This window comes from Pleurodeles waltl, chromosome 6, assembly GCF_031143425.1.
Source record: "Pleurodeles waltl isolate 20211129_DDA chromosome 6, aPleWal1.hap1.20221129, whole genome shotgun sequence".
Taxonomy (NCBI): domain Eukaryota; kingdom Metazoa; phylum Chordata; class Amphibia; order Caudata; family Salamandridae; genus Pleurodeles; species Pleurodeles waltl.
The window spans coordinates 1,387,775,055-1,387,791,300 of NC_090445.1; positions in this window are offsets into that span (position 1 = coordinate 1,387,775,055).

Sequence of the window (16,246 nt, forward strand, 5' to 3'; positions counted from 1 at the left end):
CAAGTACGCACACCCCGGGAAACGTGGATATTATCAGTTAATTGGCCCTTGTTGCCCCACCTGACTTGTGCGTAGTTGTCCTCGTGGAGTCGTATCAAAATGGCAAGAATGTGCTCCGGGATTCCCATCCGAAAGAGAGTGTCCCATAGTTTGTTGCGAGGTACTAGGTCAAAAGCAGATTTGAGGTCCACAAAAGCTACATAAAGGCTGCCTTTGCCAATGAACACTGTTTTCCAACAAAGTAATAGGAATCTGAGGGCTTGATCAGTGGTGGAAATTTTCTTCCGGAAACCTGCTTGGAGGGGGCTAAGGATATCGCGTTCAGTCATCCATTCTTCGATCTTTCCTAGGAGGCAGTGGCAGAAGACTTTTTGGACACAGTCAATTAGGCTGATAGGTCTATAGTTGCAAGGAAGTGATCTATCGCCCTTTTTAAAGATTAGAATAACGAGGGCCGCTTTCCAGGACTCGGGAATTGGCGCCCCAGATGCTATTGCGTTAGCTATAATGGTGAGGTATCTTGACCAGGATGCTAGGTCTGTTGAGAACAGGTCTGCTGGGACGCAGTCTGATCCGGGGGCCCTGACGCGTTTTAGGGTGCTTAAAGAGTGGGTTATGTCACTTTGGGAAAACAACAGGGGTGCTGCGGTGTTGGGTGCTAATGAGTGATTTAGGTGGGGGCCCGTGCAAACAGGGATGGGGCTATCATGATCAGGGGAGTATAGGCTACTAAAGTGAGCTACCCAGTCTTTCGGGGCAATATTGGTTGTGATGTCCAAACCACTGGTTTCTGGGCCTCGCGCTGCCATGGACCAGAACATACTATGGTTCCTCTTGCGCACAGCGTCACTGAGCGCTGTCCACCATTTGTTATCTTGGTCACGCTTGGCTATGCGTATTGCAGATTTATAGGACTTCCTTGCTACGCGGATGGCGGTGGGGTCCTTGTATTTAATGGCTTCAACTAAGCGCTTGTTTAGAGATCGACACGTTTTGTTGAACCAGCGGTGCCTACCTATGGGTCGTTTGTCGTGGTGGGCTGGGGGTACTGAGAAGTGGGCTGCGATATCCCTAAAGCAGGAGGTGTGAATTAAGCTTATTTCCTGGTGGGGAGTTGTAGGACCTGCCTCTAGGCCCATTAGTGTGGATTTTAGGGCGTTATTGGCAGCGTTGATGAGTGCGGGCCGAGCCACGACCTTGTCCCATTTTAAGTGTCGTTTATTGTTGGTCAGGCTAATACCCTCGGGTGCTACTGCTGGGGAGTTAGACGTGGGTGGGAGATTACCTAGAGCTAATGTGTGGACAGAGAGGGGGTTGTGATCACTTTCAGTCCTTTCAATGATCGTCATGTCGATGACTAGAGGCCATAGTCTTATATCGAATAGACAATAGTCGATTCTGCTGGTGTGGTTGGTTTTGTTGAACGTGTGACTGCCATTGGTGTCTGATTTGGTTCTGCCATTTAACGCCCTGAGCCCGAACTCCATGGTCAGTGATTTGGCCTGGATAGCGACCTGCGTCCATCTCTTGATGGGTGGAATTGACAGGGCGGGGATAGACCAGGCTTGATCCTCCTCGTTGGTGGACCTGAGGTCGTCCCAGTCAAGGGGTTTGAATGTGACATTGAAGTCTCCAGCCACAATGGTTTTGTGATGGAGGGGATAGTTTTGTAAGAGGGCTATGAGGGCGCAGAGGTTTTTGGAGGCTTGACCCCCCCTGACCCCTCGAGTGTAGATATTAAAGATGTTCAGCACAGAGTCAGGCCCAAAGGATAGACGAAGGCCTAACAGGTCGGGAGAGTCAGTGGGTAGCTGTGAAATATGGCAGCTAAGTGATATTTTGATCCAGATGGTCAGACCCCCTGAGGGCCTGCCTCTTGTGCTGGCCACAGCGGGGATGTGGAAGTTTGTATAGCCTGTTCGAAAAAGTGGGTCGAGTGACCATGTCTCTTGGAGATGACATATGTCATATTCGTCAATAAAGGAGGAGAAGGATGGAAGGGGAAGAATAGATTTCAAACCTGCCACATTCCATGAAACAAGTCGTACCCCAGTTTGTGGCTTAGCTATCCTGTCTAAATGCCTGGGGTTTGTATGGTTGGCTGTTAGGGGTTGGTCTGGCAGATGTGGTTGAGAGCACAGAAGTGGGTTGATACCAATGTTTACCCATGGGGCCTGGGGTGGTTGGTGATGTTCCTCTGTTGGAACTGACCTGGTCCTGGTCCGGGAAGTGCTTGCAGGCCTAGCCAGCAGCACTTAGTTTGGTGGGCAATGCGCCTGCAAGTTGGAGGGTGCATTGTTGTCGTGATTGCTCAGTGGACTGGCAGTGTTCTTAGTGTCATAGGTGGGGGAGAGAATACATGGACAAACAGAGGTGGGGTAAAAGGTAGATCTGGGGGTGATAGATGTTCGAAAGTTGCAAGGTTTGCCTGCATAGATTTTAGGTGAGGCTGTTAGTCAATCATTTTTACCAAGAGTGGACAAATTTTCTGCTGGGTGGTGACTCGAGCATTCCTCGTGGTGCGTAGGTGGCCTGGGGTATTTAAACTGGATACGTGAGTGTACTGGTGGGCTTGTTCTTGCATCTAATGCCACCAGGTTGTTTACCATGGTCCCGTCCTTGACTGTCAGTTTTAGGATGTCAAAGTGAGATCCCGGGTCTGGCCGTCGTACTACGTTAATTAGGTCCTCGCGTATTATGGAACGGCAGCCTCTAACATGGCGTATCCAATGGATTGCCTTGTTTTTGATAGAGTCTGCCCCTTCCTTGCGTGTTGATGTGGTTAACTTGGGAACGTTAACCATTAAAACTAAGGGCCAGATGCAGGAAACAAATAGCGAGTCGCAAACGGCAAAAATTGCCGTTTGCGACTCGCTATTTGCGTTTCCCAATGCAGAAATGCATATTGCGAGTCGGTACCGACTCGCAATATGCATTTCAGAATCGCAAATAGGAAGGTGTGTTCCCTTCCTATTTGCGATTCTGAGTGGTATGCAATACCATTTGCGACCGCATATGCGGTCGCAAATGGTGTCGCAGTTACCATCCACTTCAAGTGGATGGTAACCCACTCGCAAATTGGAAGGGGTCCCCATGGGACCCCTTCTACTTTGTGAATGGACCCACAAATATTTTTTCAGGGTAGGTAGTGGTCCAAAGGACCACTACCTGCCCTGAAAAAAACCTGAAACTAAAGGTTTTGTTTTATTTTTTAAAGTGCAGCTCGTTTTCCTTTAAGGAAAAAGGGCTACACTTAAAAAAAAAAAAAATGCATTATTTAAAGCAGTCACGAACATGGAGGTCTGCTGACGACAGCAGGCCTCCATGTTTGCGAGTGCCTAGACTCGCTATGGGGCCGCAATTAGCGACCCACCTCATGAATATTAATGAGGTGGGTCATTGCGACCCCATAGCGAGTCGCAGTCGGTGTCTGAGACACCGTACTGCATACCAATTTGCGAGTTGCAAATTGCGAGTCGCAGGGACTCGCAATTTGCAAGTCGCAAATTAGCATCTTGCTACATCTGCCCCTATATTACCTAAATGGAACCGATCAGTGGCAGGTTGTGCAGAATATTTTGAGGCAGAGTTGCTCATGGGTTTGGGGGTTTTGTGAAAGATGTCTTGTGAGTTTCCTATGCCTGAATTGTGGGAAAAGGGTGTCTGGTAAGAGTTCGTGGTCTTATCCTCGATGGGGAGGGGGCCGATATGGCTAGAGGCTGAGAAGTTAGGCGGGTTTGTTATGGTGCCTGATAGGGTTGGGTTTTGGACAAGGTTTGTGGTGGCCGTGTTATTTGCGTGAGTTAGCTGTTTTACTATTGCAATTAGGGAGTTAACCATATGCTTGAGTTCTGAGACTTCCTTCTTTAGAATTTGTATGCATTCAATATGCTGTGGGGTTACATGAGGAAAATGCATGTTGGTGGCTGCTGGAAGAGCTACAAGGGTACCTGGATTGATGTCGTCATGTGATTCAGGGATGTTGATTAGGGGATTAAAACGGTTACTGAGCTGGATGAAATCGTTGGTGGCCAGTGGTAGGTCTTCTGCTAGAGGAGGGTCGGTATGGGTGATAAGCTTTCTACTCTCGCCTTGCCCTGTAGTGTCGGTGACTTGTTGACCACGTTTCACGAAAATCTCGGCGATTTTCATGGGTCCATCTTTCCTGCTGATGGATGTGGATTCCCCCCAGGTTTCAGTAGGATTATTTCCCTGGGGGCTAGTTAGTATTCCGTTGCATTCGCCCAGGAGAGAGTCGATTCTATCCATGAAGCAGTTGCTAGCTGCATGCTTGTGCCTTTTGCGCTTGGCTTTTAGCACGACCCCGGCCCCAGCCTCTGTTGCTTTCCTTTTGCCCATCTCGTGTTGATGTTGGTGCAAAGTAGGACTATAAGTTGTCAGGTTTAGTAGAGCAGCTTACTGAGGTCACAGAGTTGGCAGTAGCAAAAGGGGCTAAGTCCAATGGTTCCTACTTGGGTGATAGATGTCAGGGGGGTGGCCCAGCCCAGCCTCTGTCAGCCGCTGACGGGCGCAGGACGGGCCCGCCCGGGCGCGTCCCGCGCAGCGGGCATGCTCCGTGAAGTTTTAAAGGGCTCCTGCCCAATAGGAAATGTTTCTGGCGCCTCCCGAGCAGCGGGCGCGCTTCGTGAAGTTTTAAAGGGCTCCTGCCCAATAGGAAATGTTTCTGGCGCGTCCCGAGCAGCGGGCGCACTTCGTGAAGTTTTAAAGGGCTCCTGCCCAATAGGAAATGTTTCTGGTGCATCCCGAGCAGCGGGCGCGCTTTGTGAAGTTTTAAAGGGCTCCTGCCCAATAGGAAATGTTTCTGGCGCGTCTTTGATTTATAAGATGGTGGGATGTATGCAAGATGGAGAATTTTGAGTCCGTTTTCCTCTACTGCACACATCCATTTGCAAAGGTCGGCTTTCCTGTCTTTGTATCGCTTTTCACTTAAGCGAACGCTGTCTTGGCAGCGCTTTTCACTTCAGCGAACACGTGAAGCGCATGGAGCTCTCCGGCTGAGATGCACGCAGAACCTTAACGCTGACGTTAACACATGTATTGACTACAGTTCAGGTCAGACGAGGATCGCCAGGACAAGCCTCCCTCGGCTCCTTGCCTTCCATCAGGATGAAGAATCCTAGACCTGCCAGATATCCCTTCTAGAGATAACTTGCAGATAAATAATTTAGCGCAGCAGTGATCTCTCTCTCTTCACTCCGTCGGCCTTTGGGGAGGCAGTCAGGTTGCTCGACAGGGTTTGAATCAAACATCCACAGGTATAAGGAGCCATTATGGCTGACAGGTAAGCCAACCTTGGATATCTCCAGTTTGCGGCGCCGCTTCTCCCTCCTCTCTCCGTGGCCGGCGGCTTCTCTTTGTCCGTTTCCCCTCTCCAACTGCCGGCAATAGGGTTTTGCTAGGGACAATCTCACGCACGCTACAGAGCAAAGATCCGGTGCGGCACTGGCGACGGGTTTATTGAAATAACTGCATCTTAGATAAAATGGCATGTAATGCAATAACTAGAATGATAAAACACGCTAGAAGAAATATTGTGACTAGAAGAGTGAAACACAAAAACAGTCCCCCCATACTGTCGCTAGGAATAATATAAAGATATTTCCTACAGAAGCTATGTTACAGCACAGCGTGATAAGCCCTAATCCGCCCTTCAGGTTTCCCCTCTGGGAAGACATCATCCCCCATACCCAAGCAAGGAGGCCTGTTGTCTAAAAATACACTGTCCCCATATAGGCCAGGGGATCGACAGTCTATGCAAGTAGCTGTAGTGAAGACATTCAGCCGTCAGAAGGCAGTCGTGGTCATCTGGCTGGAATCTCCCTCTAACATGTATGGGACAGCGAAGTGTTTTTATAATAAGACAGTTGATGTTCTAAGAAAAGGTCCCCACGTAAGGATAAGTATGATTCTGTGAATGTTGGAGACACAGCATACCACTTTTGCCGGCAACCCTATCTGACTGCATCCTTGAGGAAAGCACAAAGTGAAATTAATGCTGTGCTAAGAATGTAACGCTTTCCTAAGTAAAAGAGCAGCCAGATAGAAAAGTCAACACTGCAATTGTGGCTACTGCTAGAAAAACAAATCAATAAATAAAATAAAAATGTGACTAGGCTAAAGTATACAATGGCAGGCCTAGTTTGCTGAAATAATGTGTCTAAAACATGGCTAGAATAGCTCCACAACACCCTCCCCTTGCTGGTTCAAAGGTGGTTAGAAGCCTAAAACGAATTATGAAAGCTGCTAAAATGAATTCATAAAAGCATATTAACATGAATGTCAGTAATGACAAGTTAAAAGACACTTGAGCATGAGGTAAAAAGGGGCAATGTAAAACATCAGCAGTGGTGCCAATAAAACTAAATTCAAAAGTCAATGTCATTTTTAAAATTGCCAATTATATCCAGGACAATTGAATTCAGGAAATGTTCCACTTCGGCAGGTGGTAAAATTGCTAGATCAAAAAACAAGGTGAACCCATTTTCCAAATCCTGAGGTCCATCTGAGGCAGCAACATTCCGTGTTGTGCCCAATGTTGAGTTAAGAGCTGCATAATCCACGAATGGCAACTCATAGACAGCTTCCCGCAGCAAACGCACCGTCAACATGCATGTCCAGTAATGAGCCCTCAGCGAGAACATCAACAGATCGGCGTCCAATGAAAGTAAGAGTCACATAGAAAGACAAACATTCAGTGCACATTCAAAATGGCACCAAATGCATTGAAACACGGGCTACACACAATCCAAAACTGGTCTAAATGACAGAGACCTTTCGCACTCCAGTTCTTCCAGGAGTGGTGCTCCGAAATACTGCATCAAATAATTGGAAATATCCCCAAAACACTCAAAAAATAGAGTGTAAGGCTGAAGGTATTAAGCCAAATAAGGAGGAAGGTGTGAACACAACCAGAACCGACAGCCTTAAAGAAATGCGCGACTCCAGATTTACTGGACGCGTTAAATATTCATCTCTCGAGTTCACCAAAGTGTCTCGTACCTAAAAGGGACTGAATCTCTGCAGATGACCTCGCAACTTGAAGTGCATAGATCTCGCGTGCAGATGTAAGCACCATAGGTTTCTGAAAAAATAAAGCCTTGAGTCTGCTCAACTTGTCAAAATTCACATTTGAAGTAGCAATATCAGGCCGAATCCCTGCCATTTCCTTTGTTGTGTAGGGAGAAAAAGGACATCCCCGCAACAGGTAACAATTTGGGAGACTGAAATGACATAAGCTATTCCACTCACATTCCACTACAACTTTCACTGTTAAGGAGCACATAGCTCCCATTCGAGAGCTCCTGGAACACAGGTCTAATCAAGGGGACTAGAACTCCCTTCAGATAGCAAGCCAAGTTCGCTGCCGAGGCATTACATGCCCCGTACAAAGACAGCTGCTTACAAACCATTGAATGGCTCACAGAAGTCTAGCATTCACTGGCGCTAAGAAAGACCTATTCCATGCCTTTGAATCATTTGTATGAAAAGGCAAGCTCCCACACCTTGTCTATATAACTAACTCCCAGCCTTTCATATCTGCCTACTGGAATGTGTCTTAAGCAGGATGTGAATTGAGATGTTGAAATCGGCAGATTAATAACCCAGTGTATATGGTATTTCAGCCACAGTGTTAAACATGGCATCCTTGTTGTAATCTCCCCTGTCTTTTTTGCCTCTGCTTCCAATGTTTTGACTGTGTGCTGGACTCTGTGTTTGCTGTTTTGTGTTCTCTGGGCACTTTACCACTGCTGACCAGTGCTTAAGTGCAATTGCTGTAAAGTGTATGTGTAATTGGCTTTTCCCTGATTAGCATATTCAATTTACTAGTGAGTCCCTAGTAAAGTGCACTAGAGGTGCCTGGGGCCTGTAAATCTAATGCTACTAGTGGGCCTGCAGCACTGGTTGTACCACTCACATGAGTAGCCCTGTAAACATGTCTCAGACCTGCCACTGCAGTGTCTGTGTGTGCAGTTTTAAACTGCCATTTCGACTTGGCAAGTGTACCCACTTGCCAGGCCCAACCCTTCCCTTTTTATACATGTAAGGCACCCCTAAGGTAGGCCCTAGGTAGCCCAATGGGCAGGGTGAAGTGTATGTTAAAGGTTGGACATGTACTGATGTGTTTTACATGTCCTAACAGTGGGATGCTACCATATTTGGTGCTTATTGTTGCAAGCCCTATCTCTCTCATAGGTTAACATGGGGGCTGCCTTTAAATATTCTTAAAGTGCAGTTCCCCTTTGAGAGCAGATAGAAATTGGAGTTTGGGGTCTCAGACCTCACAATTTAAAAATACACTTGTTAGTGAATTTGTTTTTTAGACTGCTAGTTTGAACATGCCACTTTCAGAAAGTAGGCATTTTCTTGCTTAAACCATTCTGTGACTCTGTCTGTTTGTGAGTTCCCTGTCTGGGTCAGACTGGCAGTAGGGGTGTTTGTGAATCTCCTCTAGAGAGTGACACAAAGGGAGCTGGGGTGCACCCTGCATATACTGATGAGCCATCTGAGCTAGAGTGGAGGGAAGGAGGAGTGGTCACTTACACCTGAAAGGGCTATGCCTGCCCTCACACAATGCAGTCTCCAACACCCTGGAGTGTGTCCGGGGCCTGGCATGGGCACAGCAGGATCTTGTGAACAACAGATACTTTCCTTTGAAGTTTGCCTACTTCAAAGACAGAAAGTAGTATAAGTAGTGGAGCCAAAACCCCAGACTTTTAAATCACTTCTGGAACCAAGAGAATCCTCTGCCGAGGAGAAGAGCTGACGAGCGGAGAAGTGCTGCCCATGCCTGTGACTGTGCTTTGTTGGGCTATCCTGCAGTTGTTGCTTCTGCCAGTGAAAGGAAACAAAGACTGGACTTTGTTGTGCATTTCTGCTTGAGATGACTGTCCAAGGGCTTGAACTCAGCTTGCCTCCTGTTTTGAAGTCTCAGGGCCATCAAAGACTTTCTCTGCCAGCACATGGACTCTCTACTGAGACTCCTTCCCGGCGACGTCATGCCCTATCTAGTCCCTGGGCCCTTGTGAGGTGAAATTGGCAGAACAAAAGCTGAAATCCACGCACAGAACAATGTACGGGGAAATTTTCGATGCACCATTTGTAACACAGCTGATAAATTACAGCCACCCACTTCACAGCTAAAATCAATGCTCCCTCCGGCATCACAGCTGGGAGATCGATGCATCGTGGCTGGAGAAACAATGCAACACCTGCTTGCAGCTGCTGATGACACAAACCCCAAAAAGCGCAGGTTTGCAACTCCGTGTGTCCGGATTCCACACCCATCGTCGCCGGGCGTCAAAGTCATTGTGAACCTACGCAGATCTGAGGTGCGTGTCCGGAAATTGACGCATCGCTCTCTTGCGAGGGAAAAAAATTACGCATCTCCCATCCGACCAGAGAACAAACAACACAAGGGCTAACTTGTGAGTAAGGAATCAACGCATCGCTGACTTTTCAGACGCATGCTCAATAGTGCAGCTTTTTTTCTTACGCAAACCAGGTACTTAGTGTAAAATCAACATTTCCATTTTTTTCTATGGCGTAAGACTCCCAAGGCCAAAGTTATAATTTTTTACGCAAAACTGCGCCAACACAGTTTTGCAATCAAAAATATTACCGCCGGCTAACGTAATTTCTTTGCGCCGTGTGGCCGTCAAATTTATACTTTGACACACGGCGGCGCAGCCACAGGTGTGAGTCATTTTTATTTACTCAAACCAATGCGTCACATCGTAAAGGAAAACAACGTTAATGCAGCGAAAATGACTGTGAGCCGGTTTACGACGTCGCAAACCGGATATGCTTCGCTGTTACGCAATTGCATCAAAAAGCGCCGCAAACACTACAAAATGTGCATAGGAGAGCCAAAATGGATCCCAGATGCTTACACAGACCCCAGGAAGATGACAACAGACCAGGAACCAGCCAGGAGGACATACAGAAGACCTACGACAGGGAGAAGAAGAAAAGAAAGTGTCGCTTCAGTGCAGAGGAGCAGGAAATTCTGGTTAAAGAGGTGACGGAACACCAGCACCAACTGTTTGTCACCTCAAAGTTGCCAATCAGTAGGAGAGAGGCAATATGGCAACAAATTGTTGACAAGATCAACAGTGTGGCAGAAATACAGAGAACAGTCATCGAGTGCAAGAAACCCTGGCATTACTGCAAGCTCAGGACCAAGGAAAAGATGGCCAAGAACAGGAAGGCAGCACTGCAGACTGGAGGTGGGAGTCCAGCACTGCAGGAGGCCCTGGACCACATGGAGGAGATGGTCACAGCCGTCATTCCTGAGGAGATCGTCACATGGATTCAAGGACAGGACAGCGCAGACAACACACATGCAGGGTAAGTCGCATGGGGAATTAAATTGCACAAATGTTAACTGTAAGCAGGGGGGTGGACATACCTACTACACAATGCATGTAAGTCATGAAATTCAGGGAGTGGAATGGGTAAAGGGGCACGGCATGGGGCATGGCCCGTTCTGAGGAAACCTGGGGCACACTACTACACAACACCAACAACCTTTGCATGGGGGTATGCTGCCATGCCAAGGATGTTGCAAAGGTAAAGCCAGGCCAGGAGGGCAGGGTACAATGTATAACAGGCAGCCTGTCACACGTCAGCCAATATTCTCTCTACATGAACTAGGGCCCAATTAACAACCTCTGGCCATACCTGCAAGCGGAATGTAACATTGACAACAGTTGCCACTACCACCGCTGCTGTGTGTGCAGGTCAAGTAGATAATGGCAGTAACGTCCCCATGGATCAAACACACCCAAATTAGAGGGTTTAGGATGACAACGTTATCAATCCCCTGTAATCAAGACAAATGTTCCAATCCAGTAAAATGTGATTGTCCAAAGTTGCTACAAAAATCAGCCATTGTCATTAACATTAGGAGGTACACAGCACTAATGCCATAGCAATGCTGCATATGTCAGGGTCCACCCTGTGCCTGGGTCACAATAGCTCCAATGACACCACGCAACATCCCAAATGTCATACTGCTCAGACAACAGCATTGAGGGGTAGGACACGTGTAACTGGCTACTTAAATACACCTGCACAGTCAGAGGATGAAATGGAACACTGCTAGGACTATCAGTGCAATCCAATGTACCACACATTCCCCAACATCAGCAGTACACATTACCAATGCTGACATCCATATTGTGCCATAACAAAGCTATACATAGTATGTGCTAGATCTCAACTACATATAGGTGGATGTGAAAGATCAGAGTCTGGGGCAGGCCCAGCTTGTTAAGTGTGTTGGTAGTGCCATCAGAGCACCCACAGCCAGTGAAAGGCCTCAACATGAGAATGGAAGTAGACGGAGGGTTGAGTAGGACAAGAACGTGGCAATTCACAATTTGGCCAGAACCAACACCTGGAGGATGTGATGCTGACAAGTCCACAAACTGACCACAATACATGTGACATGCAGGTGGGGCATAGGCCTGGGAGAATGCTTATATTATACACATGAACAATGAACAGGAACCAAGATCACAATGTGAAAATAATCTGAAGGCAGGCATGTCACATTACAAAGCCCACAACACAGACACTCTAATTGTACAATATCTCATTGCAGAGGACGATGGCTCTCCTGCGGATATGCCTGTCCAGGACTACCCTGGTGACATGGATGACAAGCTGACAAACATCAGCCAGCAGACCCTCCAAGATGTCCTTGAACCCTCCATACCCCACCTTCAGTCACAAGGAGGAGCATATAACTAGCAGCCATCACAGATGACCCACCCACCACCCCAATTGTACGACCTGCCAGCTCCAACACAGCTGAATACTCTGACGACCCTGGCACCAGCTTTGAGAGAACTGTATTTGGAGTACTGCAGAAGCTGGCCAAGGAGGTGCAGGTGGGGATGCAAACTATGGCAGCCAGCCTCAAGGGGGTGCGTTCATGCATGATGTTAACTGAAGAACAGGCAGCAGCTATGCAAGGGCGAACCTACGCCTGTGCCGGGGGGGGGGTGGGGGTGTACAAGCAACTAATAATTTCTAACAAGGACACCCAGGAAGCTTTGGAAAGCTGTACATGGGTTTGGCCAGCACACCACAGGTAAGGAGGAACTCCAAATTGGATACACCCAAAGCTTGGTCAACATTATTTCCTACCAGTAACCCATTACTTACAACAAACATATAGATGCAAGAACACCTCTGGCCATGAGCTGCATGCACACCTAGGCCATTGTAATCAAGTGCCACATACTCGTAGCACAACATGTGGAGCTACATGCTGCTAGGAAATTAAACATACAGTCAAACATGTTCATTAGTGAATAGGGAAGCTGAAATCTGTGGGTAAGACTTTGGCATCCCTATTCTGGGAGCATCAGGGTCTGACTGGCTGGCTAAATTACTAATATGGTCCACTACTACAATTTCTGATTTCAGGTTTTATCCACATACCTCATCCCTATTCACATTGCCGTGCCTACAGGACTGACCTAGTATCCCAAAATATGACAATACGATAAAGATTGGCCAACTCAAAGATGGGGAAAAAATGATACTCCACTCGAGGAACAAAACAGATCATTGACCAGCGCATCACACCTTGCTATGTGTCCAACACACAGGAGTCAATCACACATCATCAGCAAACACAACCCAGAGCAGAAATATCAACACTTACTGGAGATGTCTGGGTCTGCAAATCGAGCCACCTCTCCGATAGTATAGGGTGCAGGTCCACCTGTAAGGCATGGAAGGGAGAAATGTGCTCAATGTCTGTGTGCTGTATAACACTTCAAAATACAAATACTATGTGTAACATTAACTCAGAGGGTAAAGCCTCTCAGACATGATGATACGGCATCCTACATACCACTGCAAACATGTACAGACCCGGGGACTCCAGTGAGTGATACACACATATCTGCACACATGCAGTGGCCCTAACTATCATGTGGTAGCAAACATGCATCTTCATTAGTGAGCAGACAAATTCATGGAGTGTATTCCTCTCATCAAGTGTATCCATGAGAGACATGCAAAGCCACTTTCTGTTTGGACTGCAATACCAGTCACCCAGACATTGTGACTAAGACCAATTTTAGACAGACAGGTACAATGTATAGAGGGCCAGGGACAGTTGTTAGCCCTCAATTTGTATTGTTTTCTTCATTTGATGTGCCACAGCTATGGTGAGTTGCAACAACCTTAGAGATATGAACCCGTGTGCATACCTTTTGCCAGCCATCCCTTATTGAAATGTGGCACTACAAACTCAAAATATCAGTCTAAGTTGTTACCTGAGGTAAGCTATAACTTGTTACCTGTGTGTCAGAATCCAGTTCAGACATGTATCCGAAAACAATTGAGGGATATATTATTTCTTGTAAATTTCTGGATTTCAAAGATATGTTTCCTGATACACTCATAGACCACACATGAAGCATATGTTTGAGCCACATTGCCATCATCAATTGACGTGAATCCAGCACTAATTTACAGGCTCCTGTTGTGTTTTGAAAGTTAGTCTAGCTGTTGCGTCAACAAATGACGGTAATGTGTAGGAAAATTGTATACCTGTGGATCATATCTATACATATTTTGCAGCGCGTTTGTGTTGCTGTTTGACACAAAGGCAGCGCAAACGTACAAAATACAATAGTATTTTGTAAGTTTGCGCCGCTCTTGCTTCAAAACAGGTCGCAATTGCAGTGCTAACAAAGTAGAAATATGGCCCTGTATGTTTCACTAGCATTCCACATGTTCAAAAACATTGCCGGCAGCATATGAACAAATCAGCTACTGTCACTACAGAGCATTTAAACGTGCACATTACTCTGATTTGTTCTCACCAACTGGGCCACCAATCACAATCCCCAGGTGGTCCAGCAGGTCTTGCTCCCTGGCAACAAGGTCAGCACAGCGGTGCTTCAGCTGGTGGTCATTGCGCGGTGTGTTGTATATTCTCTGTAGATGGTACAACACCTTTGCCCACCGGAGCCTCCTTGCCTCTGTGTGATAGCCTTGGATCACACGACCACCTGTCTCTATCATTAAGGGTAGGAAGTGGCACACCAGCCAAATAAACCCACCCATCTCTTCCTCTCCCGTCCTGGCAAGACAAGGCCTACCCAACATTATTACACCAATAAAAAACAGGGGATAAAAGGGTACAAAGGAGAATAGAGGGAAAGTAGGACAGGAAAATGCAAAATAACTAGGAACACAGCCCAACTATACCCAAACTACCACTACCCACAACAGACTCCCAGCACAACAAAGACAAATGTTGACAACACAAATGACCAAAAAAACACTCAGACAGGATACCACAGACAGTTGTTATACACAAAAAGACAATTTAAAGACCACACTGGAGACAAAATCACAAAATGCCCAGAGAGACAAGTCTAAACACAGCCACACAGTCAGGAAATATCACAGACTGCAAAGTGAAAGTGAAAGTACACCCACTGTACCAAATCTGTAAACAGGATATCCTATTACATCACTCCCTGCCTCAAATGCGGTGCGTTTGTCTTGTTATGCGTCAAAATATTATGACGCTTACAGTCTGTGCGTCATTTTTTTTTCTACACATGATTAGAAATAACCCTGCATCCATATTGTTAAATATGTTTCATACTTAACCAATTTCCAGGGGTACAGTGTGGGAATTACCGCTCAGGGCCAATGGATGTTTCATGGCAATGTGCGTCATATTTCGACACATATGCATCATTTTTTGACGCATGTGCGTCTTTTTTTACGCGTATGCATCAAAATTTCTGTCATTAACTGGGTTTGGGTCATTTCTCATTTGTAATTGTACATGGCAGTTGTGACAATACAGAGATAGGCTGATTGCACCCACATTGGGCACTACGGTGTATGGGCACATGTGACAGATCATACTACTGCCAATCATGATCCACTACTTGGTGTACTGGATTTTCACTCTTCACTGATGCAATAGATGGCCAAACGTGTGGGATACAATTATGTATTACCCAGTTTGGGCATGTTTTGCATCAAAAGAGGATAGCATTGCGGCGCAACTCAATACAGTAACTCATTGCCTATGGGTCAATGTGTGTGATTTGGCTACTACTATTGTTGTTGTCCCACTGTGTGACCATCACAAGATGCATTTTTGCTAATCTGCTTGTATGCATGTGGAGACAATGTGTCCAACCCTCAGATGCAAGTCAGTGTGGAAATGAGAGAGGACATGTGTTAGTCATACACATAGCAACAACTGCTGTGTGTACTTCCTAGGTTTTTAGGAACATAAACACCACCAATGACAAAGCATGCACTGGATAGATAGCAGACGGTTGTTCAAGGCAATGTTCCAAAACTTAGCCATCACATGTCCTGGAATATTGGATACTACTTCCTAGGCACTTGTTTGTTTATCCACCATGAGTGAGGCATGGGATCATACTATGTGGGTACCGTGTTTGTGACACAGAGTCCCAAATATAATACACAATTGTAATGTTATGCCACAGTTGGACTCACATAGCTGAGCCATGTCTCTCCTGTGGCAGTGGAGGACCAGCAGACCAAGCACCACGTGTTCACATATTTCCATTGGTAAAATGTACAGAGGTGTCTGGTTCATGTGTGTGGGCCAATGTTTAGTCTGTATAATTATTGGGGTCTAAGTTGTCACAGTTACATGCAGGTCTAGTCATGAGTCTGTGGAGGCATTTCCTGTATCTACAAAGTATCCTTTGCAGATCAATAGAAGGAAAGCCAATGAGGATTTGAGTACACACATGGGGATGGTCTAACCCTGTCACTGCAGACGTGTTATGAGACTGTCAACAGGGCAACCTTGGTGTGCTGACAAAGTTAATGTCTCAGGATTCTTATACCGGCAGGTGTCCTCACAACATTTGTACACAGGATGATTCGGCTATTTGGAGGCAAGTTACCCTCCATGGTATGATAAAAAGGTCTGGTCTCACATTCCTATTACCAATGCATTAGCACATCCACTGCCTCATGTATGAGGTATTGTTTTCCCTTATTGACTGATGGTGTCTTAGTTGTGTGCCATATGCTGCGATGAAACATGTTGCCAACATGTATGTGTGAAATAGGTGTGGCCCTCTGCTATTGCCCTTCAAATGTGAAAGGTACAGGATATATGTAATTTACAGTGTGAGTGAATGTGGCTGTACATTCATACGCATCAAACTAGTTTTGGAATTTTCTGTGT